Here is an 8078-nt window from a genome sequence, read left to right as displayed (position 1 = left end):
CTGAGCCATCACTTCACTTTAACAGCAATGTGCCCAGATACACCTAGAAGTTGTCAGCTCCTATTGTTGATTCTTTACTACAAAAAATGATTCCTTACGGTAAAAGAAGCTTTTGTTCATCTCTGACAATGGCAATTGATTCCGAACTATGGGCGAAATTCTCCGACCCCCAGCAGGATTGGAGAACCGCCTGGGGCCGACTAAAATCCCGCCCCCGCCGTGGCAGAGATTCTCCGCCACCCGGGAAGTGGCGGCGGCGGAATCTCGCCACTCCGATCAGAGAGGCCCCTGCGGTGATTCTCCGGCCCGGATGGGCCGAAGTCCCGCCGCTGGGAGGCCTCTCCCGCTGCCGAGGTTTGAACCACCTCTGGAACGGCGGGATCAGCGGTGCGAGCGGGCCCCGGGGTCCTGGGGGGAGGGGGGGCGATCGAACCCCGGGGGGTGCCCCCACGGTGGCCTGGCCCGCGATCGGGGCCCCCGGCTCAGACTCCGGGCCCCCGGCTCAGACTCCGGGCCAGTGCCGTGGGTGCACTATTTCTCCTTCCGCGGCCGCCATGGCGGAAGCGGCAGAGAACCCCACATCGCGCATGCGCCGGCAGTGACGTCAGCGGCCAGCTGCCACTGATGTCATGCGCGGACCGGCGAAAGCCTTTCGGCCAGCCCCGCTGCCGGGGGCCCCGGTTTTTTGCGCCAGTCTTCTGGTGCCAACCGCTCCGGCGCGGGGCTGGCCCCCAAAGGTGGGGAGAATTCCCCACCTTTGGGGAGGCCTGGCCCCTGAGTGGTTGGCACCACTCCCCTACTCCGGGACCCTCTGTCACGCCGGTTAGGGGAGAATGCCGTCCCTGATGTCCACAATCATTTGATAAAATAAGAAACGTTATAGCTGAGAGAAAAAAGGACATTAGTTCATGAACGTTCATCCTATTAAGGTGTTGGCCTTGCCTCTTAGTCAGTCAGCCATGGAATCAAGGCCCACTCCACAGACTTGCTGGGAATACAAACGAGGCCCTACCAGGCCCTTTTTCCCGAGGACAGTACCTGAAGGCAAGCCAGTTATCCTGCTGTTGGACCAACATTGATTCCTCCGTCACTTCAAAGCAGGCGGGGCATGTAAAATATATCACAGAGTGGCTAGTTCCCTGCCTTCTCACCCACCCCGAACAAGTACCAATAATACCAGGGGCGGCATGGATGGGTAAGGCGCCCACTAGCCCGCCCACCCTTAGGCCTATTGAGGGCTTTAAGTGACCAACTACTGCAACCTTAAGGACATTAATCCACCTCCACTGCCATAGTACAGTAGAAAATAGCCAAAACAAGAAGGCCATTTTTAAAAACAAATTTGATGAAAAGATGGGAAGGAATTTGGGGTATATTATTCAATGGTGCCAGTGCGCACTGAGGACACCTTTCCCTAAGATGTTAGCCCCCATTTGGGTCTCCAAACCCCTCACCCCCCCACACCCCTCCCTCAGGTGCCCAATCCCTCCCTTCCTTGAAAGCCAGGGACGTACCTGGATCTGGTGTCCATCTTCAATCCTCACGGATCTCCTTGCAGTCCCAGCAGTCTTCATTACAGAGTCCTGGTGCTGCAGGGACTAGAACAAGCTGGCCAATCAGGTTGGCCAGGTGGAAGGCCAACCCTTTGCTAGTTTAGGACACTTAGAGCCTCCCCCCGCCATCACCTGTAAAATCCTGCCCCTCGTTTGTGGAGCTTCATTGTGTGAAACGTTGTTCCTCCATTTCCCTGCATCAAAACAGTAACAACACTTCAAAAAATAACTACTTCAAAGACTGCCAAGTGCTTGGTGAAGTCCTAAGGTCGTGAAAGCTGCCATGAAAAAAATATAAGTTTGCTCATCCTCTCCCATTATAACAGCCAGATGCATTTTAAATACGCCAATGCTTTTCCCTATTCCCTAGCAGATTCTGATAAGTATTTTATTAAATGTTTAAGCACCAAAGTTCTTCCTAAATTTATTACTCATTCATTTAGGTTTTGTTCTCTGGTCTTAATTTCTTGGTTTACTCCGAATTCAGATTCAATATATACCTTGATGTGGATCCCCTGAACCACCTCCCTTTGCTCTTGCAAAACTTGAGTTTAATTCATAGATTTTATACCTTTATACCTGTCACGTTTTATTACGTGACATAATTTCCTCGGTGCCTTGAGGTCTTCAGCATCCCTCTCTAAATATTAACACATGTTGTATTGAGAACAGTGGCAGACCATTCTACATAGCAAAACTTACTCTTCGACATGGCAGCAGGCCCTTTTTCCGATTCAAGCGTATTACTTAAAAAGGAGTTTTGATTATCCATATTGAGAAAGTATGGTGGGGTCAGGCATTCTCCTGAATGCACACAGTGATTTTACAGGGCCTGGAGAGGCTGTCCATGTCACTTGAAACATTCACAGTCAAGGCTTCGGAGGATCCACAGTTATTCCTCCCACACATACAGTTTGATCAAGTAAGGTGACATAATTACGCTGCAGCACCTCACGCCGTTACGCTATTCAGCACACTCATTAGTGCAAAGGGTGCTGGGCTTTGCGCAACATCTCTGGTCTGTCTTGGGAGATGAACGAGGTGTTGCAAAGGCAAGAATCGCCAATCCAGGGTGACACTTTCCTACGGCTGATTCTTGTATTGCACTCTTACCAAGGTCAGTCGTTGACGCAGATCGGCACTTTGGTTCGAATCTACATAGGAGCAGAAGAAATAGGAGCAGGAGTTGGCCATGTGGCCCTTTGTCCTGCTCTACTATTCAACAGGAATGTGGCTGATCTCCTACATCAGCCACATCCTCCTGTACTATCTCATAACCCTTGATTCTCTTAGTCACCAAAAATCTACCAATCTATTGGGGGAGAATTCTAAAGCTTCACAACCCTTTAGTGAAGAAATTTCTCCTCATCTGAGTCCTAAATTGATGACCCTTTATTTTGAGGTTGTGATGTCTAGTTATAGATTTCCCAGCCAGGGGAAACATCCTCCCAGCATACATAATATATATTGTATATATATATAAATACACACAACCATAGATATATTTGACAGATAGAACAGTGTTGATGAATTATGGATCTGACAGGGTTTTTGGGATTTACCTCGAATCGATGGGTGGGATCTTCTCTTTAGTGGGATATTCCAGTTCTGCCGATGGCGTTCCCACCCTCCCCCGCAAACGAGGGTTTCCCAACAGTGGGATGGTCAAGCCACGCAAAATGCAGTAAAAATTGACTAGACCAGAAGATTCTGCCAGTGGCCAAATGTCATGGGGAGGGGAGGAAACCCACCCTATATGTGCATTCGAACCCACACACAGTAAAGAACATGCAACTTTGTAAAGAAGTTATGGAAAATTCTTGTTCGTTCATTTTTAATCCATTCTAATGTATTTCGCGCTTCGAGTCAGTACTAGCATTGATGTTACTTTTACATATATAAACGTATTTTTTCTTTACTATTATATGTAACAGAATTCCACTGTATTTCTGTTTTACTAAATAAATATACTCCATTCTGAATTCATGAAGATTGTGTTTTGTTTTAGAAGTTATATACTGCAAGGATATGTCTTCATGAAACTGAGTGCCACATACATCTACGTTGCTTCAGAATAATATTATATTTGCCCAAAGCAGGACTATACCCTGGTGGGTATTGTGCTTTGTCATTGAACTCCAAGCGTTCCAATATCGCTACTTTGGTGCTGTGCCCAACATCTAGGAGCAATCACAAAGAGGTAATGTAGTCAGCAGGGCGGCAGTCAAAAGTAGAGCACAATGAAGAAAATGCAACAAAACCAGAGGACTGCTTAGTCCTTACCACCTTCTGCCAGCACCATGGGATGAGACTGGGACTGCACCGTACTAGCTCATGACCTCATCTTTTTTTCCCACCCCAGCGTTTCTAGTTTCCTCTTTCTTTGCCATCCACCTCCCACTCCTCTACACATTCTTGCCCTAGGATCATGAAGTTACAACACCACAAAAGGAGGCCATTCGGCCCATCGAGTCTGCACCAGTGCTCTGTCAGTTCCCATTCCCCCCCCCCCCCACCCCCGCTCCATCTCCAAAGCCCGACAAGATTATTCTCTTCAAGATTATTCTCGTCAAGTGCCCCACGCGATTTCCTTTCAAAATCCTAGAATCGGCACAGTTTCCACCACGCCTGTGGGCAGCAAGTTCGAGGCCACGACCACCCACTGCATAAAAGCTTCCCTCCTCGCATTCTGCTAGCATCTCTGCCCAAAAACTTAAGCCTGTGTCACCTGGTCCTTGTGCCATCAGCTCAAGGGAACAACTTTCAAATTCCCCATCCCTGGAAGTTGCATTTTCCCTTTGGCTCATACCGGTTCCATACATTCCTCCACAATATGTGAATTGTTGGCTCTTTGATACCTCCCCCTCATTGCTTCATGGGAATTGCTATCATGCCTATTATTGTTTTTGTGTCTATTCTCCGATGAGCTGAGCTGGAGCTTAGATAAGAGGCCTCTGATTCGAACAATGCTCCTGGTTCTTGGCAAGACTTGCAGTTCTTATCTATTTAAAGCCGTGTTTCTATTTAAGGCTGCTTGCCCGTTACTATCTGACACTTTTTTCGGCAGCCTGAGAAGCCAATCTCTTAGCGAGGCAGTGGAGATGTAGGCTAGACCATGTATAGCCCTCTCCCCGGGAAATAAAAAAAAAACCATTCCTCACCCGTGAGTCAGCCCCAGCTAACACATAGATAACACCACACCCTGTCTGAGTCTATTACTAATCGCACAGGAACATTATGTGCCTGAACGCTGAAGCCAGAATTACAAATCCTCGTGACAGGCCACTGGAAAGTTGCTGAAGGAGAAAGTTAATATATATCTGGACGTGGCTCTCCAATTGCACTTTGACCCTCACTGGCCCTTCCGACAACAGTCACACAAACATATAAATCAGTCCTCATTCATTCCACTTAAACACCTAGCAAGCAGAGCAAATTAATGACTGGTTGAATAACGCCCTCATGGCTCCACAGGTAAAGGCACTGCCACACGTGATGAGACAGCACAGCCCTAATGCTCCCAGCTTGATTTACTTGTTAGCTGCTATCAGCCGGGTCAGCAGCTATTGTGCTCCAAGTAAGCACTGTGCCGCAGGAAGAAAGCCATAACTCATGTTCACAGTAACCGTGATACCCTTCAAGTTAAAATGGTAACATTACTGAACTACAAATCCACAGGTCTAGACTAATACTCCAGAGCCATGAGTTCAAATCCCACCACAGCAAGCTGGGGGGACTCTAAATGCAGTTAATCAATAAAAGCAGCTGAAATCTGTATTGTTTTGGTCCCCTTATTTAAGGAAAGACTTACTGGCATTGGAGGGGACCCAGAGAAGGTTCACTAGGCTCATCTCGGGTATGGAGGGATTTTCTTATGACGAGAGGTTGAGTAGGTTGGGCCTGTATTCATTGGTTTAAAAGAATGAGAGACGACCTTGTTGAGACATTAGGGGCAGGGTTTATCAAGATGCTGCCTGGGTTGGAGAGATTTAGTTATGAAGAGAGATTGGATAGACTGTTTTTTTCCCCCTTGGAGCAGAGGAGACTGAAGGAGGGCATGATTAAGATGTATAACAGGGCGGCACGTTGGCATAGTGGGTTAGCCTTGCTGCCTCACGGCGCTGAGGTCCCAGGTTCGATCCCGGCTCTGGGTCACTGTCCGTGTGGAGTTTGCACATTCTCCCCGTGTTTGCGTGGGTTTCGCCTCCACAACCCAAAGATGCGCAAGATAGGTGGATTGAACATGCTAAATTGCCCCTTAATTGGAAAAAAATGAATTGGGTACTCTAAATTTTTTTTTTTTTATAGATGTATAACATTATGAGGGGCATAGATAGAGTAGACAGGAAGAAACGTTTCCTCTTGGTGGAGGGATCAATGTCCAGGGAGCATAAATTTAAGGTGAGGGGCAGGAGGTTTAGAGGGGATGTGAGGAAACTCTTTTTCACCCAGAGGGTAGTGAGAATGTGGAACTCACTGCCTGAAAGGGTGATGGCCTACAAGGCCATGGCCAAGTGCTGGAAAATGGGATTCCAATAGTTTGGTTTTTGACTGACGCACAGTGATGGGCCAAAGGGCCTTTTCTGTGCTGTAGATCTCTATTACTCCATTTGTCGGCTAGGTGGTCTCTGCTATTCTCTGGAAATAGAATGTTCATCCAGGCCACACCACATCAAAGGTACAACATCAACACAATAAAGCCATCATATTCTCCCCGTGTCCGCGTGGGCTTCGCCCCCACAACCGAAAAATGTGCAGAGTAGGTTGTTCTTGAAAATACAGAAAAATGTGTCATTTGAAACATGGAAGTCTGGCAATATCTGGTTTGAGAGGATACAGGGAAAGATCCCACAAAAGTTTCATAGCAGCTGCAAAGAGCAGGGTTGTAAAATGCAGATTCTTGCTCACAAGCAGGCTAATCAAACACACCAGTCTCATGTGGTAAGCTAAAACAATGGCTCACACCTTCATGGAAAGTAACTATCTCAGGAAGCATCTGAAAAAGCATGGATGAGAGTTTCAATTGCATTAAGTGACGAATGTTTAAAACAGGCAAGTCTTTCAAGTCATAACCAAGTTAAATTTTAGCATACCGCTAAAAGCAAAGTTTCACACCTTAATTGAAATAAACTCTCTTAGTAAACAGCTGGAAAGGATGGAAGATACTCAGTCAAATTTGGTGTCAATTTTAAAGTGTAAAATTCTATGAACATCAGGACAATTAAAAGAAAATTGGAGACGACCTGTCTACGAGAAACATCATGTAAGTCAAAATCAAAGGCAAAGTTATGAGCTGGGGACAATTGGAAAATTAAACGATTTGAAATCACAGAATTAAAAGTAACACCTATTGAAACCAAAGCATTGTTTAATCAGATCTGAGAGGAGACGATATGCCCAAAATGAATAATTAGTTGTAGTAAGATGTTTACATCAAAGATACTTTTAAACTATCAAAGTGAAACAAGCCCATTTACAAAAGTCGTTAAAACTTAATAACTCTCAGAAACAGAATATAAACCCAGGGAGCAGCAGCAGAGCACAGAGGACAGGACAGAGAACAGCACCAGCAACAGGAGAGAAGGGGAGGAGAACTCAGAGAGAGAGAGAGAGAGCTCGGTCATGGGAAAGACAAGGCAAGCAGCCGAGTTTAAACAGTTATACATCTAAGGAAGGCTAGAATTTAAACAGGAGTCAGAGTCAGCTTAGAGATAGCTAGCAGAGCCAGCTCTCACAGCTCGGTGCATGGGAAGAACAGGACACAGCAACCGAGTTCACCAGCGAATACAACTCAAGAAGACCAGATTTTAAGAAGATCGATTGCCAAGGTGGGCCTGAAGCAGCCAGAAGCAAGATCTTTTTTCCTTTCTGTAAAGAAAGTGTTTGCAGCTTTTAAAAGAAAAAATATAATAATAAAAATAACTTAACCTGAAAAAGTGGTTATTAGCTTACTTCACTTCCTTAATAACGCAGGACCCAGGACATCGATGCTATTAAGGGGTAAGTAGGTAGAATTCTTCGGTGAAGGTATGGGTTATACCGGGGGATAACTTGAAAAGATAGTTTGACCTGAATAGCACTCACAGAAGCCTGCACTGGAGTCAGGGAGTGAGAATCCCTGTTCACCATTTAGAATATCAACCTTTTTTTGGTATAGGGGGAATTCTAAGAATAGTGGTGAGTTTTAACTTCAAGGTGGATTGGCCACGCTAAATTGCCCCTTAATTGGAAAAAATAATTGGGTAATCTAAATTTATAAAAAAAAAACACAATAAAGCCATAAGTTATATAACCATCTCATTAGTGATCCCGAGCTGCCTCAGCCATCGCTCCTAGCTCAGGCAGAGGGATGCAAAATGCTCTGGGAAAACCTGTTCCAGGGCCCTTCCTCCTCATCCTCCTCCTTCTTCCCAGAGGGTCCCCTCTCTGCAGAGTTCTGTTGAAGACCCAGGTGCATTGCATACCTTTGGCAGACCTGGGTGACCAATTTCTCTGGTCTTCCTGAATGGATGCACAAGTTCACTC

The 8078-nt window shown here is 46.2% G+C and overlaps 1 protein-coding gene across 1 annotated transcript in view; it reads right to left on the bottom strand.

Moving 5' to 3' along the window:
• The window catches only part of clcnk (chloride channel K), a 151424-nt gene that overhangs the window by 135671 nt on the left and 7675 nt on the right, over positions 1-8078 (bottom strand). The gene's annotated exons all lie outside the window — the stretch shown is intronic.

Source organism: Scyliorhinus canicula, chromosome 16, assembly GCF_902713615.1.
Source record: "Scyliorhinus canicula chromosome 16, sScyCan1.1, whole genome shotgun sequence".
NCBI lineage: Eukaryota > Metazoa > Chordata > Chondrichthyes > Carcharhiniformes > Scyliorhinidae > Scyliorhinus > Scyliorhinus canicula.
Note: the sequence above shows the minus strand (reverse complement) of the source record. Positions and strands in the feature narration are given on the sequence as shown.